The sequence below is a fragment of the Schistocerca nitens genome, chromosome 2, assembly GCF_023898315.1.
Source record: "Schistocerca nitens isolate TAMUIC-IGC-003100 chromosome 2, iqSchNite1.1, whole genome shotgun sequence".
In the NCBI taxonomy this organism is placed as follows: domain Eukaryota; kingdom Metazoa; phylum Arthropoda; class Insecta; order Orthoptera; family Acrididae; genus Schistocerca; species Schistocerca nitens.
Genome location: NC_064615.1, coordinates 341,452,154 through 341,472,578, shown reverse-complemented (window position 1 = coordinate 341,472,578; position 20,425 = coordinate 341,452,154). Strand labels below are relative to the sequence as shown.

General features: G+C 46.8%; 1 long non-coding RNA gene across 1 annotated transcript in view; it reads left to right on the top strand.

The window, feature by feature from the left end:
- Window positions 1–20,221, top strand: part of LOC126234397 (uncharacterized) — a 57,467-nt gene extending 37,246 nt beyond the window's left edge. Inside the window, exon 3 of the long non-coding RNA XR_007544719.1 lies at window positions 20,032–20,221. This is a non-coding gene — a long non-coding RNA (uncharacterized LOC126234397). The remainder of the gene's footprint in view (window positions 1–20,031) is intronic.
- The last annotated feature ends 204 nt before the right edge of the window (window positions 20,222–20,425 follow it).

The following is a 20,425-nucleotide window of genomic DNA, read 5'->3' as shown; positions in this document are numbered from 1 at the left end:
AAGAAAGCCAAAACACATGGTGACTATGCCATTGAGACTGACCTCCACGCCACATTAAACGACAGTAAATGTATTGCGACATGCACAGACCTGACGGACATCCGGAAAGAAGACCTGAAAGTTGAATGGGCCCAACAAGGCATTGTAGATAGGCAGACTCGCTCATCCTCAATTTTAATAGCACAGAACTCCCAGAATATATTAAGGCATGTTATCTTCGCTTAATCATACAGCTCTATGTTCCCAATCCAATGCGCTATTTTAAATGCCAGCGATTTGGGCACACTACTCTTGGATGTAAGGGAAAAGCTATTTGTGGAAAATGGGGTAAGGCTGCCCATGAAGGAGTCAGATGTTCATCTTCTCCTAAGTGTGTGAATTACTCTGGAGAAGAGACTGCTGTGTCTTTCTTGAAGAACGGAAGATACAAGATATTAAAACAACACGACTGATCCCCTATACTGAGACCAAGAAGATTTATAAGACTATGCAGCCCCCAATGTTTGCTAGCTCCTATCCTTCAGTTGTTAAACAAGCAGTACGGGAAAGTGATGCTGCTACGTAAACGGAGGTAGCTAGTGTTAGGACTAGTACCTGCGTTTGTCAGTGCACTTGTGCTGCTGCAGTTACTTCACAGTCCACACTTCCTCCCAAAACATCGGAAAAGTCTGTGGTCGCTGACATGGTGCTATCTGCTCTAAGGTTCAGTCTGGTCCACTGCCTAGCGCTACCACTGCCACTGCCGCAGTTGTGGCTCTGAACCCTACCCAGGACAAAATATCAAAGGCCAAGCGCCACCCACTCACGGAGTCGGAAAGTAAACAGTCCGACGATGTCGACGTTACGCTATCTGACATCCCTGTTGAGTCTTTGGTAGAGCTAATGGAGATTGATGTCAGACTAGGGCATCATCTCGCCCAAGACTGAGCCCACCCATTATGGACTCCCCTCCCCGGCGGAATGACAGGGTGAAAGTGTAACTCTCATCATAGATGGCTCCCATATTACAGTGGAACATTAATGGGTTCAGGACACTTGTGGAGGAACTGAACTGCTAGTGCAGGAACGACCCCAGTGCCTGTGTTTACAAGAAACACATTTTAAAGCCACTGACATCCCTGTGTTACGGGGCTTTACCCTAACCAAAAGGATGGTCTGACTGGGGACAGAGCCAAGGGATGGGTTGCTGTGTTTGTCAATGATGCGCATCACTCCTCTCCACCTGGCTGCTGACCTGCAAGCAGTTGCGGTCGAGATTCATAGGTGTTGGAGGCTCAGTGTTTGCTCGCTGTATCTCCCTCCACCGAATGCAACAGACTCTGAGATCTTGTGGAACAACTCCCCCAACCATTTCTCGAAATGGGAGACTTCAATACCCGTCATGTGTTGTGAGCCTCGGGTTTTTGAGAGCCTCATGACGTCTCACGAGCTTTGCATCCTCACCAAAGATACTCACACTAATTTCTGCACTGCTATGGAATCATTCTCAGCTATCGACCTCTCTTTTTGCTCTTGAATCCTTGCAGACTCTGTTCAGGGGGAAGTCGTTGACGACTTTCATTCCAGTGACCACTCCTCAATCTGCGTTCACCTACTGGATGGAGAACTACCTTAAGAGAAGAGTATGGATGGTTAGCAGGGTTAACTGGACACTATCCAGCCAGCTGGTTGTGTTTGAACATCACAACAGCGTCCAAGAATACGTGGACCACATCACACGATTGATCTGTCACGCCACTGACTTATCTATCACTAAGTCCTCAGGTCATCTTAGGAGGCGACATGTACCTTGGTGGACAGATGAGTGCCATTCAGCCATCCGAGCCTTTCGAGTCGCAAGAGCCAAGGCTCGATGCATAATTAAGGAGAGCAAGTAAAGGTGATTGCAAGCGTTTCTGGGCTCTATCAACCGTTTGACTTTTTCTATGAAAGGTTGGGAAGCCATCAGGGGGATTTCTGGTAAACGCAGCCGTTTACCAATAACAGCAGTGCTGAAACAGGGATGTCTCCAAACAGTGCCAGGAGACATTGCTCAGAAGCTAGCAGAGAATTTTGCACAAACTACCTCAAATCCGCCAGGACCCAGCATATCGTCGCTACCATGCTATTGTAGAGAGGGGAAAACTGGAGTTCAGATCCAACAGTTCTGAGGCGTACAACTACACTTTCTCCATGTGGGAGCTGGAATCGACCCTCTCTCAGAGACACGTGATACTGCACCTGGTCATGGCCAAATGTACAACTGCATGCTTCGACATTTGCCAGCAGCGCTAAGGAAATCCTCCTCGAATGTTTTAATCGTATCTGGCAGACACGTGGTAACTTCCCAAATCATAGAGAGAGGCACTTTTGATAGCTCTCCTCAGACGAGGAAAGAACTGCACATGTTCCAGTAGTTATCGGAGTATCGCCTTAACGAGCTGTGTGGGAAAGACCTAAACCGAATGATTAACCGTTGTCTGGTCTGGTTGTTAGAAACCAGGCAACTCCTTAGTCGCTCTCAGTATCAGTTACGGAGATTTCGGTCCACTGTCGGCAACCTGACCCTGCTAGAGGCCGCTGTTCGGCAGGTTTCCTTAGTAAACATCACTGTATCGACATATTCTTCGACATCAGTAAGGTGTACGATACTACTTGGAGACCCTGTATTCGCGCACAACTGCATCCCTGGGGCTTTAGCGGCCACCTCCCCATCTTTCCTGTCTCAGCGGTTTTTTAGGACCTGTGTTGGTGACTCACTGTTAGATCGTTCTGAGCAGGCTAATGGTGTCAGTGAGGGCAGTGTTACCCTCCTTGCCATAGCCATATACAGTATCATGTCTACAGTAAGGAGTCCTGCTCCTTATTTGTGGACGAGTTTGCTGTTTTCTGTTCCTCCTCCAGTGTTGGAACAGCATGCCACCAGTTGCAACTTACAGTGTGGAGGCTAGAAGAGTGGACCGCAAAGACGTGTTTTCCGTTTTCTGCAGATATGTGTTCTTGTGTTCATTTTAATCGTTCTCGTCGTATTTTTTATTTACCTGTCTTGCATATGAGAGACACCATCCTATATTTTAGAGACTCATTGACGTTTCTGGGCCTCATTTTTTACTCCAAATTGACGTGTTTGTCACACCTGAGAAACCTGAAATCCATAACTCTGAAGGCACTGAATATCTTAATGCGCCTTAGCCATAGGTCTTGGAGAGCGGACAGGGCGCGTCTGCTCCAGTTTTATAGGGCTTTCGTGGCTGGACTATGGTTGCGCGGTGTATGGATCAGCGAGGCCTTCTTATTTGAAGATCATTGACCCTGTCCATCATGAGGGGATTCGGCTGGTCACGGGTGCTTACAGGACTACAGCCATACCCAGTCTCAGTGCTGAGGCCGCGGAACCGCCGCTCACCATCCGGCGGCAGGTCCTCATGGTTCTTCTGGCATGTAAGTTCCTCGTAGCTCCGACTTCACCTGCACATTATACTGTTGTTCGTATGCCTCTAGAACGCCTTTTCTCCAACTGTCCAAGAACCACAATGCCGTTTGGGATACCCCTGCAGCACGAACTGGAGTCACTCCACGTGGAGCCAGTACAACCCCAAGTCAAGGGTTTTAAGCATCTACCACTATGGTTACTGCAGAGGTCCACTGTAGTTTTGGATTTAATGCAATACAGGAGAGATTGCACTCTTACTTCTCCTTGTAATGCAATATTTTCTAACATTTTATATGGCCTCCGCAACTGTGTGGACTTTCTTACGGATGGGTCCAAGCAGAAAAAAACCGTTGGTTGCTCTGTCGTTTGCTCGTATCGTGTCCCCAAGGTCCGACTGCATCAAGAATTTACTGTCTTCTACTCAGAATTATATGCGATCTTGCGGGCACTGGATCACATGAGACTTTCTTAAAGTGCAAAATTCCTTCTCTGTTGCGATTCTCTGAGCGCCCTTCATTCTTTCCAACGTTTGTACCCAGCAGTAATCCAGAATACCCAGGATGACCTCCTTCAACTACAATGATTGTGGAAGGTGTCTTTCTGTTGGGTACCAGGCCACATGGGTATTGAGGGGAACGAAAAGCCAGATCTAGCAACCAAGGAGCCATGTAGTGATCCTCAGTTCTTTCAGTGTGCCGTCCCCCTGCATGCTATCGCCTCGCTGTTGAGATACAAAGTCATGTGTCGATGGGAAGCCAAGTGGCTGTAGGTGATCGACAATAAGCTCCGTGTAGTGAAGCCCACAAACCGGCCATGGCGTACCTCCTTCCAGCCACGCCGACGAGACGAGGTCCTTCTTACTCGTCTTCGCATAGGCCACAGCCCTACGACGCATGGCTTCCTACTCCGGCGAGAGGCTTCCCCAATTTCTGGTGCATGTGGCGTACAGACAACTGTGCGTCACATTTTATTGGACTGTGTTTTATTTTCCGACCGGCGGACCGCGGCGGTTTTGCCGACGGATCTGCCCTCTATTTTAAGTGAAGTTCAAACGAATGTGGTTCGAGCTTTAATGTTTTGTGAATTGTCCCATATCTTTCCAAAGATTTTAGAGGAATGGTTTTAAAGTATTCACAGGGTGACTGGCTCACCCATGTTTTTTTTTGCAAGTGGGCAGCCAGTGACATTTCTATGTGCCTTTCTTTTAGCCTCTCTGTCGTTTTACTTATGTTTCAACCTCCTGTATAGCACATTTTAGTATTTCTTCATTGTCTCAGCACCTGTGTTAACATTTCGCTGTTTTATCCACATTCATTTCTTTTAATGTGTGTAATGGCGCTGATAACCACGTCGTTGGGCGCCTGTAAGCTCCAAACACACACACACACACACACACACACACACACACACGACTGCAGTGGGTGAATCACATTTTTGATACACTACGTCGCTCGTCGTCTCCACAAACGCTCTCATCGAGATGAACGGCGGCTCCAAACGTGCAGTATCCTATGATGCACGCTGGTGGAAGCAGTATTATGCCATGGGAGACATTCTCCTGCACTTGCATGGCACCAGTGGTAGTAATCAAAGATACGCTGACAGCTGTGAACCATCTGCATCCCTTGATGCCTTCCCAGACAGCGATGCTATCTTCCAGCAGTATAAACATACGTGTCCCGGAGCGAGAACCACGATACAGAGGTTTCAGGAGCAGATCAGTGAACTCATGTTGATGTCTCAGAGACCGATTTCGCCTTATGTAAATCCTATGGAACCCCTCTGGGTCGCTATCGGCCGCCATCACCGGGTACGCAAATCAGCCTTACGTTATTTACGTGAATTACATGACCTGTGCGTAGACACCTAATGCCACTTATCTCCACAAACACACCAACAAACTGTCGGATCACTGATACAAACAAACCATTAAGCAGGTAGTCATAATGATGTGGCTTTCCGGTTTATACCCATATCAGAGTCACGCTACGTTGCATAGCCTCTGCAGCAACGCTCTCAAACGGAACTTTTTGCTCGACCCTTATACAGTATGAGGCAACATACTCTCCGCTTTGCGTGCTGTCATTTGCCATAAACTTGTTTAGGTATTTTGAACTGTTTATGACAGAATTATTACTTTTCACTCTGTTGTCTGCAAGTGTGGTCGCAAGAGACTGCACTACATACAATCCATTTTCTCGAGATTGGAAATATAGATCTCATCTCAAGTTTACAGAAAAATTCAGTGTGTTAGCTACATCACTTATGCACAATATATGACGTAACGGGCACCAAACGCAAATGCACCCAACGCAAACTCATAGCGACCCCTATTTTTCATTGCGAACTATTCGAATATGCGCAGATCCTTACTTAATGTCGAAATATCACTTTGTCAACATTGACAAAATAGCGGGCAGTTCACCATGAAGCTGACAAATGAGGCTATGAGATACGAGAGAACCAATTTTTTTTTACCAAATAGTTTCTTTAAATCCGTCTGAGAAAGATTGCTCAGAAAGTGGTGTGCAAACGCCTCCATTTCCGCAGTGTAGCCGAAGTGGCCAGAGAATGTTCCGTTTATACTGGATGTAGTGCACAGCTCAGTAGGCGACAGCGAGCAGAGGCGGCCACCCCTTCGAAACAGAGAGGTGGACTGTCCCAGCGCTGACAACAAAAATGCATTTCTGTGGACGGGCCCAGTTCTCTTGCACCCACTTTACATGATAGCACGAAACATGGCTTATCCGTCTCTCTGACGTGCAGTTGGGAATGCATGCCAAAGACGTGTCCTGGTATGTGACCACCGTCAGATACTTCTACTACGTCAGGTGCCAGCCAAATTACTGCAACGATTATAGCTGCCAAATTATAACGCTGACTGTTTTTTATGAGACCTCACACATTTTCTGTAGGATTGGAAACGGCTTCTGAAGGATACATCTCGATGCACTGTGCATACACACTGAGGTGACAAACGTCATGGGATGCCTCCTAACATCGGTCGAGCGTCCTTTTGTCGTCCATCGTGTAGCAGTTCGACGTGCCATGGACTCAACAAATCACTGTAAGTCCCCTGCGGAAATATTGAGGTATGCTACCTTTATACTGAAACTGTTGACGATGCAGGATTTTGTGCACAAACTAACCTCTCGACTATGTCCCATAAATGTTCGATGAGTGGCACAATGAATCGCACGAATTGTCCTGAATGTTCTTCAAACCAATCGTGAACCATTGTGGCCCGATGACATGGAGAATTGTCAGTCATAAAAGTTCCATCGTTGTTTGTGAACATGAAGTCCATGAATGGCTACAGATGGTCTCCAAGTAGCCGAACATTTCCAGTCAAGGTTCGGTTGGACAGGAGGATCTAGTCTATTCCATATAAACACAGCCCACATGATTATGGAGCGCCGGCCGCGGTGGCCGAGCGGTTCTAGGCGCTTCACTCCGGAACCGCGCGACTGCTACTGTTGCAGGTTCGAACCCTTTCTCGGGCATGGATGTCTGTGATGTCCTTAGGTTAGTTACGTTTAAGTAGTTCTAAGTTCTATGGGACTGATGACCTCTGATGTTAAGTCCCATAGTGCTCAGAGCCATTTGAACCATTTGATTATGGAGCCACCAATAGGTTCCATGCCTTGTTGATAAATTGGGTCCACGGATTAGTGAGGTCTGCGCCACACTCGAAACCTACCATAAGCTCATACCAAATGAAATCGGGTCTCATCTGACCAGGTCACGGTTTTCCAACCTACTGGGGTCCAACCGACATGGTCACCAGCCGAGGAGAGTCGCTGCAGGCGATGTCGCGCTGTTAGCAAAGGCACTCGCAGCGGTCGTCTGCTGCCGTAGTCCCTTAACGCCGGGTTTCGTACACTGTCATAACGGAAACGTTCGTCGCATGCCTCACGTTGATTTCTGCGGTTATTTCACACAGTGTTGTTTACTTGATAGCACTGACAACTCTACACAAACACTGCTGCTCTCGGTCCTTAAGTGAACGCCGTCGGCAACTGTGTTGTCCCTGGTGAGAGGTAATGCCAGAAATTTGGTATTCTCGGCACACTCTTGACACTGTGGATCTCGGAATATTGCATTCCCTAACGATTGCCGAAATGAAATGTCCTATGCTTCTAGTTGAAACTATCATTCCGCGTTGAAAGTTTGTTAATTCCCGTCATGCGCCCATAATCAAATCGGAAATTTTTTCACATGAATCATCTGAGTACGAATGACAGATCCAACAACGCACTACCCTTTTATATCTTGTGTTCGTGATGCTACCGCCATCTGTATAAGAGCGTGTCGCTATCCCAAGACTTTCGTCATCTCAATATAAATACAGAGGTCCGACTGCAGTATAACAGCGCAGTCAAAATTAACGTTTAACGAATTTTACATCTATATTCCTAAACAACTGCCGCACGGGGTAGTCGTGCGGTCTAGCCTTAAGGGCGCCTTGCCACGGTTCGCGCGGCTCCCCCCGTCGGAGGTTCGAGTCCTCCCTCGGGCATGGGGGTGTGTGTTGTCCTTAGCGTAAGTTAGTTTACGTTAGATTAAGTAGTGTGTAAGCCTAGGGACCGATGACCTCAGCGGTTTGGCCCCATAGGAACTTATCATAAATTTCCAAAAAACTAAACAACTAACCCGGTTCACGGTACACGGTACCAGTAGCAGGATGCCTATCTAACTGCTCCTAGGCGCAACAAGAGTTTGTTTTTCAGTTTTTCATGTAATTATTGAGCAAACTGAAAATTTAAATGGTGTCGTATTATACTCATTACGGTGTACAGCTCATATTAAATGTTTAACACAGTAAGACAAGTATTACAGTTACAAGCTGTGTATACCCAAACTTTATTTATCGCGTATTTGAGAATGATAGCATTTTACGACTTCCAAAAACCTTTTCTTAACTTCTCAAACCTTTACGAAACGCTTTCACACTGACACAACCTGCAAAATGATGAAAGGAGAAAAGTTTGCAGTAAAACTTCATTATCAGGTCTGACGTTTTAATTTATTACCTCTTTAATACACACTCCATTCGTTAAATATTTTGGAAACAGCTTCCTCTATATACCACTGAATGTATCTAAACATTATATTATCGTACGACACATAGTTCAGAAGATAATTTCGACGTAATAAACATTGAGATGCGTGAAAAACTAGCTTTTCTTCAAAAAAGGAGCGCAGATTATCCCGTCTACACTCATCCAGTGTTTGAGAATGAGAACACGTAGCGACTTAAAATAAACTATAAACATAATCCAAACCACTGATAAAATTTTCTATCATAAATATGTGACGTCAAATATTTAACGCATCAACTCATTTGTAACCAGAAGTTTGAAGCTGTTTTGTACATGGAAGCACGATTCTTTAATTAATCCTACATATACTGGTTTGTTGATGGATTAACATCATCGTGCCCTTCTGTGGCTCAAGCCATTGGACAGTGCATGGCAAAAGATACTTCATACAAAAGTAACCGATTGTCTGTATTATTCCACACACGTAATGACCGACAGAAAAAAATTACTGTCCATATGTCTCTGTAAGCGGCGTAATCTCTTTTATCGTCAAGACCCTACGCGAGGTACGCAACATAGCCAGAAATGGGTGCAGTAGCATTATGTGGGGAGGCGAGGTAACTGGCTCTGGGTTTTGCGTTTATTCAGTCTGTTGGTTGGTAGCTATTCTCGCAAACGTTTGTAAACAATCCGCCTTGCTGCTCACTGAGCAAGGGCCAGCGGAAGACATGGAGCGTAGTGAAAACCTGATAACCAGTGATCTACTTTCCGCAAACTGATGACAGCTACTATACAGAAAGAGATCTTCTCAGGACCGTCGACAGAAACAGAGCTAAGATCTGCGTTAGGCTAACTAAAAGTTTGCTGTTTAGTTAACAAGATCTCCTTTATTATTAATAAATGCGTATTGCTTCAAAATGTTCCAAACACTCACGAGCTATTAACAAAATTTAGCTAACATCATTTCATATTGCCCGCATCTCGTGGTCGTGCGGTAGCGTTCTCGCTTCCCACGCCCGGGTTCCCGGGTTCGATTCCCGGCGGGGTTAGGAATTTTCTCTGCCTCGTGATGGCTGGGTGTTGTGTGCTGTCCTTAGGTTAGTTAGGTTTAAGTAGTTCTAAGTTCTAGGGGACTTATGACCACAGCAGTCTAGTCCCATAGTGCTCAGAGCCATTTCATATTCTGTGGAGGTTCCTTAGTTCATCACGCCGAATCGAAAGCAGTGGGCAGGTTTAGTACAGGTTTCCTCGTCATTAAACTCGATATTTTGCTCTCGTAAAGTTACACTTGTTACGCAGTATGTCATGCAGGAATCATACACTAGTTCCCTGGAATCTGGAAGGCAGGTAATTGAAATCACACCACATTTCCATAACGGTGTGTTACTCACGAAACGTCGGTTAAGAAGTTCTTCGCTATGCGATAAAACAGTTCTTGCCGCGATACCACTGTGTTATCTCCGACCGTTAATTTTTTAAAAGCCCATTCACGATAAGACGGTTTACTCCTACCGCCTTCATCGAAGGCGCTGAATCTTCCCTCACAGCCTGACTGTCGGGATTCTATGGTGGAGAACAGATGATGATGATGTTTGTGGTTATCAGCGTCTGTACAAATTCCCAGTCTTTCCATTTCCTGTCTCACCACTTTGAGAAGATGATGAGGACAATACAAACACTCAGTCCCCGGGCGGAGAAAATCCTCAACCCGGCGGGGAATCGAACGCGGGACCCCATGATCCAGAGGCAGCAATGCCAACCAGTAGACCACGAGCTGCGGACGTGGCGACTGGGAGCAGACACTGTGATGACCGTCCTAAAGACATACACTATCTGATCGAAAGTATCCAGGCACACGTGCACTACGTGAACGAAAGTATCCGGAGACCTGGCTGAAAATGACTTGCAAGTTCGTGGCGCCCTCCATCGGTAACGCTGGAATTCAGTATGATGTTCGCCCACCCTTAGCCTTGATGACAGCTTCCTCTCTCGCAGACATACGGTCTATCAGTTACTGGAAGGTTTCTTGGGGAATGACAGCCCATTCTTCACCGAATGCTGCGCTGAGGAGAGGTATCGACGTCGGTCGGTGAGGTCTGGCACGAAGTCGGCGTTCCAAAATATCCCAAAAGTCTTCTATAGAATTCAAGGCAGGACTCTGTGAAGGACTTTCCATTACGGGGATGTTATTGTTGTGTAACCAGTGCATTATTAACAGGTGCTCGATTGTGTTGAAAGATGCAATCGCCATCCCCGAATTGCTCTTCAACAGTGGGATGCAAGAAGGTGCTTAAAACATCAGTATAGATCTGTGCAGTGATAGTGCCACGGAAATCAATAAGGGGTGCAAGACCCACCATGAAAAACACGACCACACCATAACACCACCGCCTCCGAATTTTACTCTTAGCACTACACACGCTGGCAGATGACGTTCACCAAGCATTCGCCATACCAACATATACACTGCCATCTGATCGCCACATTGTGTATCATGATTCGTCACTCCAGACAAAGTTTTTCCACTGTTCAATCGTCCAATGTTTACGCTCCTAACACCAAGCGAAGCGTCGTTTGCCATTTACCAGTGTGATGTGTGGCTTATGAGCAGCCACTCGGCAATGAAATATAAGTTTTCTCACCTCCCACCTGTCAAAGTACTTGCAGTTTGAAATTCCTGTACGATGGTCTGGATAGATGTCTGCCTATTATACATTACGACCCTCTTCAACTGTCGGCGATCTCTGTCAGTCAACAGACGAGGTTGGCCTGAACGCTTTTGTGGTGTACGTGTCCCTTCACGTTTCCACTTCACTGTCACATCGGAAACAGTGCACCTAGGGATGTTTAGGAGTGTAGAAATCTCGCGTACAGATGTATAACACAAGTGACACCCAATCACCTGACCAGGTTTGAAGTCCGTGAGTTCCGCGGAGCGCCCCATTCTGCTCTCTCACAATGTCTAATGACTACTGAGGTCGCTGATAGGGAGTACCTGGCAGTAGGTGGCAGTACAGTGCACCTAATATAAAAAACGTATGCTTTTTTGGGGTGTCCGGGCACTTTTGATCACATAGTGTATGTAATAATGAATTGAAGGCTAGATGTCAGGACAGGCGGCCCCACCAGTTTAAAAGCAGGCGGGGAGTACCGTGGAGTCAGTAGAGAAGCAGTAACGGCAGTGCTGCAGGGGTCAGGGACTGGATTACATTGCCGCCCACTGCCAGATGCCCGTGCCCTGTAGAAAATGCGCCGAACCCCACGACACCAAGACTTGCACAATAAAACACATGGACTCGCAGATGAGGTGCTCGCTGTGTGGGGAAAACCACACGGCCGGGTACCAAGGCTGCGACGTCCACAGAAAACACACACAAAGGATGCGAAGGCCGCCCCCCCACACACGAAAACAAGACACTGCCATCCCATCAAACCACACAGAGAGACAAAACAGGACAACACACACAGACGGATAAAACCAATGCCTGACCCTCCAAGGGCAACATATGCAGAAGTGGTTTCTCCACCAAAGAGCCACGAAAACGTCGAGAAATCGACGCAAGCCCTGTCACCACAACACCAGATACTCACGCAAGAACAACATCGGGAGAAACACAACAATGACCAGGTCCACCAAGCCAGAGGAAGCTCTAGGGAACCTCACACTCACTCCACCCCCTCGGATCAAAAGTTAGGCATTATGGTCCAGACCATGAACCTCGTCATGGAAATGATGAAGGACTTCAGGAAGGCCCAGAAGCAGAACACTCAGATCCTCGTTGCCCTTCAGGCAACAGTCCAGCAGTCGCTCCCCTCTTCGACTTCCTCAGTAGTTACAAAACTCCATCATGGATAGACGACCAAATATCCAAGGCCTGACAATGTCAGTCTTTAACGCAGATGGCATTGTTAATCGAGAGGTCTAGTTCAGAGAACTCATGAAGGAGTTCTCCATCGATACATGCATGATGGGGGAAACCCACCTAAAACCGGGAATAAAAGCGACAGTCAGTTCCTAACTTTGTTAGCTACCGTAAAGATAGGCCAACCCAAGGTGGAGGAGTGGCCATTTACATAAAAAGACGGTTCCCCACCACCATGTATTCATACCAGCTACCAATAAAGTCGAAGCAGTGGCCGTGGAGGAAACCACTGCCATCGGACCCCTAACAATCGTTGCAATCTACTGACCCCCACAAGACGAGATAGACGAGGGAGACATAGCTGCTCTAGGGCAAATTGAAGGCAAACTCATAATAGGGGCCCAACGTCTTAGACATAGCCCTCACTAGGAGGATCGCGGGGTTTGTGGCCACAAGGACAATCAACAGAATGTCCTCCGGTCACAACCCAGTGATTCTAGAGGTCGATGTGGGAGAATGGGTGGCACTCCCACGGTACCAGACGTCCTACAAACGTACATACTGGGAGCCATACCGGGAAACTGTCGCCTCTTATATCGCTCGCGCTCCGCCACCTACTCCCGAAACAGTAGAACAAGCGCTACAAGACCCAGCAGGAACCATCTTGCTGGCAGCGGAAGATGCCACTCCCCCACAAAGGGATGGCCCACTCCCGCAAGTATAACTCCCGGAGCATCTACTAGCCCAAATCCGTCACAAGAACAGAGTGGCGAAAGAGTGGAAGATCACCAGAAATCAGGCCACCAGGAGGCTGCTCAATCGTCTACAGAGAGAGCTGAAGGTAGCGCTCAATGAGCACAGAAACCAGCAATGGCAAAACCGCCTCACAGCCCTCAAAGTAGACGATCACACACTATGGCAGGCAACCAAACAATTTACCAAGAGTCGCGCTAGGCTGCCGCCACTGCACGGTGAGAGGGGTCTGGGCAACAGCCATGCTGAAAAGACCAACGCCCTCACCGATATCTTCGAGAAGCAGTTTCAAGCGGTAGAACCCCAGGATGACGAACATGAAGAGGTAGTGCGTCGTCAACTGGCTGTCTTCCTCAATGCTGAGGAGGACCCAGAGGACGAACCCCCACTTTTCGCCCCTGAAGACGTGGCAAAAGTAATTAGGTTCCTCCCTACAAAAAAGGTGCCAGGACACGACAGTGTTACCAACCAGCTAGTTAAAAACCTCCCGCCATAGGCTGTCGAACACCTCGCGAACGTCTTCAACGAGATTACTCGTACCCGCGAGTTCCCAGCATACTAGAAACACGCGGAAGTGGTCGCGATACACAAACTAGGGAAAGACCCTTTATTGCCGCAGCACTACAGGCCGATTAGCCTCTTGCCATCTCTCAGCAAGATCTATGAGCGCCTCCTGTTTATTCCCATACGAGACCACATCACCAACGAGCGTCCTTTGCCAGATTTCCAATTCGGATTCTGACAGAAGCACTCCGCCCCACAACAGATCATGAGACTAGTGGAAGCAGCCACAGAGGGCTTCAACCATAGAAGCTACTGCGGGATAGTGCTATTTGATGTATCCAAAGCCTTCGACTCAGTATGGCATAAAGGGCTACTATACTAGTTATACAAACAAGGGTTCCCTGGGAGCATAGTCAGCTTAATCAAAAATGGTTCAAATGGCTCTGAGCACTATGGGACTTAACATCTATGGTCATCAGTCCCCTAAAACTTAGAATTACTTAAACCTAACTAACCTAGGGACATCACACAACACCCAGTCATCACGAGGCAGAGAAAATCCCTGACCCCGCCGGGAATCGAACCCGGGCGTGGGAAGCGAGAACGCTACCGCACGACCACGAGCTGCGGACTCAGGTTAATCCAAAGCTATCTCACGAATAGAACCTTCTCTGCCAAGGTAGAAACAGCCACCTCCTCCAAAAGGCGAATTTGTGATGGGGTTCCACAGGATCGGTCCTGGAGCGCGTTTTGTACAGTCTGTACACTGCAGACACTCCAATGGCTCCCCTGGTCCACACTGCGCAGTACGCTGACGACACCACCTTTTACACTCGTAATGCGAATAAGGACCTGTTCATATGTAGGCTACAAAGGGTTTTAGATAACACAGAAACCTGGGCCCATCGCTGGCGCGTCACCGTCAATCCTGAAAAGACACAGGCTATGCTGATCACCCATAGACTCGGGAGATGCGGACCCCCTCAACACCCCTCCCCCCTTTACTTGCACCTACATGGATCCCGACTCCCCTGGCGCAGATCCGCCAAGTATTTCGGCGTAACCTTGGACTCGAGACTAACGTGGAAGCCCCATATAGACGAGATCCACGGGAAGGTCTGCGCCAGAATGTCCATCCTATACCCAGTCCTCAACACAACCAGCTCCCTTCCCTGCTCTGTAGGACTAAATGTCTATCAGGCCCTCATACAGTCAGTAATGGAGTATGCGTGCCCTGTCTGGGGATACACGGCAAAGCAGCACCTGGACAAATTCCAGAGGCTCCAGAACCGCGCCCTCAGGAGCGCACTACACCTACCCATAGGATTCCCCACAGACGACCTGCACGCCGCTGCTGAAATCCCACTCTTCAAAGAAAGATTCCAGGATCGAGCAAGGACTTTCTACCAGAGCTCTTCCAGATCTGGAAACAACCTCATCCACTCCTTAGGTCGGTACGACATGACCCACGATAACCACAAACGCCCCATGACGATCTTCGAAGACTAAGTCGAAGAGAAAAATCCCAAAAATCTCCAAATTCTGACACCAATCCTTAATCCTTAAAACACCAAACATCTCGCCAACCTCAGGCAAGTACTAGACACCACCAGAACACCAACACAACACACAGACAGCAAAGACAATCCCACACTCACATCACACATTGTGGAGTAAAAGCCAGCAGGCTACAAACTCCTCTATACACTTCCCCAAGGAGGGGAAAGTAAAAGGTGAGAGAGAGAGCAGAATCGATCTGTCAGGAGAGGTGAGTGACTTCTGACGTGGACCAGTGTCGTAGGGCTCAGCCTGGCTGCACGTGTCCCTCACCGCCACGGCACACTGAGAGTGAGTTACAGATTCATCAGGGACATTTGAACCCTTCTAAAGCTGCCCAAGTTGCCTGTTGGTGATGCGATTGTGAAGTGGAAACGCGGGAGAACCATCACATCTGAATTAAGACCAGGGAGACCTCATATACTGACGAACAGGGACCGTCGAACGTTGCAGAGGGCGGTTGTAAGAAATGGCATCAGATCAGCGGAAGGAATCACTCAAGATTTGTGAGGTGCTACCAGCCACACAACTATTGTGTGTAGAGAGCTGAAAAGAATGGCGTACAATGATCGAGCAGCAGGCCATAAGCTACACATTTCTGTAGTCACTGTTGAGCAACGCATGACGAGCTGTAAAGAGCGACGGCGTCGTACAGTGGGTGATAGGAAACGAGTGATTTGGAGTCAGGAATCACTCTATATCGTGTGGCAATCCGATGTAAGGGTTTGAGTTTGGCAAATGACAGGTGAATGTGTAGGGCCAAGAGTGGAGTACGGAGGCGGTGGTTTAACAGTGTAAGGGTTTCGTAATTAGGGTGAGGTCCCACTATTGCGCTTAAGAAAACGCTAGATTTGGCGAGATATGAACACATTGTACAACATAGTGCACTGCACACTAGAGGAACATTTCGAAGACGATTATTATTTGTACCAGTATGAGAATGTACCCTGTCACAAAGCAACATCTGTGAGGCAATATTTTGTGGTCAATAATATTCTTGGAAGGGCCTGGCCTACCCGGCGTCCCGACCTAAATCTCTGGGATGAGTTAGAACGTCGACTTCGATCCAGACCACAGAGTATTGCATCACTATCTTTTCTGCCTTCGGCCCTTGAGGAAGAGTGGGCTACCATTGCTCTACAGACACTCAGACACCTCACTGAAAGTATCTCTTGCAGAGTTCAAGCCATCATAAAGGCGAACTGTGTATAAATCTCATATTAATGTCCACCAACAGGCGCATAGATAATTTTGATGAGATAATGTAACTCCGTGCGGACGGCACACGAAACAGTTCTCTGAAGCTCGGCGCAGTAACCGATCGTGACGGAGAAATTCACGCACTTCATTTAATCGCATGTAACTTTTGCATGTGAGATTTTGTCAGACGAATTTTATTTCTGTTAGAGGGCTGTTTGCTAATGGATCTGGAAAAATTAGACCCCCTACATCAACAAATATTGCTAGCATAAAATGACAACTATGTTGAATAAAAACCCTTCACACCCCTCACTGTGTACTTAAAATACACTGTTGTACATAATATTAAAACTGTGTGTCCAAACGATCATTATGTGCACCCTCGTGTCATACACAGAGATCTATACGTCTCCACGTTCTTCTTGACATCTTGCCGATGTGACATAGTTGCTGGGTTGTAGTAACCAATCAATGAAGTCAACCTAATCGTCAGATGATGTTAATTACTTGTTACCTACCCATCTGAGAACGAGTACACAACCACAAATCATTTCAGTGACTTGTTCGCTGACATCTGGGTTTGGTTGGGGACTGTTGCATTGTTTCCTTTAAATATCACAAACCTAACTTAATGAGTAATTAGTGAATCATATACAAAGCAAAGAATAAACGATATTTATTAAATACAGGCGATGTAGGAATTGTGTTAGGATTCACTCTGTATGTTGTTTGTTCTTTAATTTCATAATGTTTTTAGTTAAATATTGTACGCTACAAATCAGAATTGCGGACACATAGTCCAGTGAGCACCTTTATTCGTCCTGTCAGTTCCTCGCTACCTTACTCAAGTGGCTACTTTTCAAACATTGATTGACAAATTTCTTACTAAATGAGTGCAAACAATTAAGAACAATAATACAAATCTTTAATGCTGGAACTAACCTTTCCGTGTAACTGTGCAGAACTATTTGCTTTGGCGCTGAATAAAGAATTGTGCAATAATTTATTCATAGCAAATGCACTCTAAGACAAGATAAACGACACACCACGGAGGACTAATCCGAATGGGACGTAAATCGGTAGATGTGATGTACATGTACGGACAACGAAGTGATTACAGTTTCACAAAAACTGGAGGATTTATTCAAGAGAGATAGCTTCACAAATTGAGCAAGTCTATAACCGTCGATCCGCTTCTGGCCCTTATACAAGCAGTTAATCGGATTGGCATTGATTGATAATGTTCTTGGATGCTCTCCTGAGAGATGTCGTATCACATTATGTCCAACTGGCGCATTAGATCGTCAAAATACCGAGATGATTGGAGGGCCTGTCCAGAATGCTCCGGGAGTTCTCATTTGGGGAGAGATCCGGCGACCTCGCTGGCCAAGATAGGATTTGATAAGCCCGAAGCAGTAGAAACTCTCGCAGTGTGCAGGCGGTCATTATCGTGCTGAAATGTAAGCCCATGATGTCTTGCCATGAAGGACACCAAAATGGGGCATAGAATATCGTTGACATACCGCTGTGCTGTAAGGGCGCCGCGAATAACAGCCAAATGGGTCCTGCTGTAAAAAGAAATGTCACCCTGGCCACCAGTCCTGGTTGTCGGGCCGTGTGGTGGGCGGCAGACAGGTTGGTATCCCACCGCTGTCCGGCGCAACTCCAGGCACGTCTTGGGCGTGGAATCCCATTGACTGGAGCAGAATTGTCTTCAGTGATGCGTCATGCTTCGATCTGAGCCCCGATGACCGGTGAAGACGCCCTGGAGAGTGATGGGATGCCATACCGCTCTATAGCCAGGAGTGATGGTCTGGCGTGTCATTTATTTTCATAGCAGGACTCCATTGAAACTTACTGGCAGATTAAAACTGTGTGCCGGACCGAGACTCGAACTCGGGACCTTTGCCTTTTGCGGGCAAGTGCTTGGGTAGCTCAGATGGTAGAGCACTTGCTCGCGAAAGGCAAAGATCCCGAGTTCGAGCCTCGGTGCGACACACAGTTTTAATCTGCCAGGAAGTTTCATATCAGCGCACACTCCGCTGCAGAATGGAAATTCTCATTCAGGACCCCATTGATTGTCATACGCAGCACCCTTATAGCACAGCTCTGTGTCGAGGATATTCTACGCCCCGTTTTGTTGCCCTTCATGACAAGCCACCCTGGTCTTACATTTCAGCAAGATAACGCCCACGCGTACATAGCGACAGTTTTCACTGCTTGTCTTCGTACTTGCCAAATCGTACCACGGCCGGCAAGGTCGCCGGATCTCTCCCCACTTCGAGACGCTTGGAGCATTATGGGCAGGGCTCTCCTAACATCTCGGAATTTCGATGATCTAAAGCGCCAATTGGACAGAATGTGCCACGATATTCGTCAGGGGGATATACAACAACTCTGTCAATCAACGCCGAGCCTCATAGCTGCTTGCATAAGGGCCAGAGGTGAACTAACCCGTTATTGATTTGCTCAGTTTCTGAAACTCTTCCTCTAGAATAAATCATCCAATTTTTTCCTGAAATTGTTTGTCTGTACATGTACATCACATCCACAGATTTCCGTCCCATTCGGAATTAAAATTAACGGGGAACGAATACACTGTATCCGTTTTGCAGATGATATAGCAGTACTTGTAAGTTTCACCAACGATCTCTTCCCAATCGCTTCAAGGTGCAGGCCATTCCTGGTACAGCCCGACCTATGGATACTCTCAACTGGCACAACCGAATTGTGTGCCTCGTCAGCAGTCGTCAGCGCCCTCTAGATCCCATATTAACTCGCCTCACAGCACTGTCGCGATAGTATTGGTCGTAAAGACGGAACATCTGTACAAAATGACCATTAGCGGACAGTAATATCGTATTAGTGCATCGAATTTGAGGAACAGGCCTGTCCAAGATCACTCCCAGTCTCCCACACCATCACTACTAGTTCTTCTTTAGAAAAATAGTGACAAAAATCCCTGAGTCTTGTGTCGCCTTAGTGAGCTTAGCACTAGATTTAAAATTGCATTGCCTAATGTCTCCTGCAATGTCTCCTAGGGACTACCCCGCGGCCATGGCTGCTTAAAGCATTAATTCGACGGAAGAAAGTGCTAATCCACTTGAGCCTAATTTGAGTTTTAGTTTGTTATATGTTTTACTGAATTAAAAGATAAGAATATAAACACAGTAGGAAAAACAATTACACACTACACAATGGTTCCTAGTGAAACATATGGAACTACCTGTATTTGTTACCAAGATGTGATAAATTCGAAAACACAACAGATACCATAATGAGACTAGCGCTAAATTCATCCACTGGCCCCTCCAATTCTTTTATAACATCAAGGGAGGCGGTATCACTGACAATGCTCGTCTACCAGATTTGCAAGCCGGCAGCTGTGGCCGCCCGGTTCTAGGCGCTTCAGTCCGGAACAGCGCTGCTGCTGCGGTCGCAGGTTCGAATCCTGCCTCGGGCATGGATGTGTGTGATGTTCTTAAGTTATTCAGGATTAAGTAGTTCTAAGTCTAGGGGACTGATGACCTCAGATGTTAAGTCCCATAGTGCTTACAGTCATTTGAACCAGATTTGCAAATTTAGTATGCTTCCTTGTTTGGATATATTATTGAAGTTCAGAAAAAGACCTCTAGAACTATATCTGCCAAATCAAAAGAATTCACCATTAAACGATATGTTTTATTTTTTTTCTTTACAGGTGTGACTACACCCAGGCTCCGTGCATCATCAGACGGTAGACATAACGGCTTGAGAGTTGCTGTGGACCAAATACCGTATAAACGTTGTCATTTATGTATGTCATGTGTCGAAAATAAATCTGCAACTTTTCTGTAAGGTGTAATAACTTTCACTTATTATCAGCTGAGTAAATTAATCCACTTTTTTTTTCGTTGGCACGTCTTTTAATTTTCTGATATGAAATACAAATAAAAATAATTAATTGTGTTGCATGACTGTTATACTATCGTTTATGTACTAGCACTGTAAGGATGTGCAAATAATGTGGATAATTTCGAGGTGTGTGGCTGGTGGACACTTTCACCACGAGCAATTCACGCGTCTTAAGTTCGCACCTCCACAGTCCCTCGCTT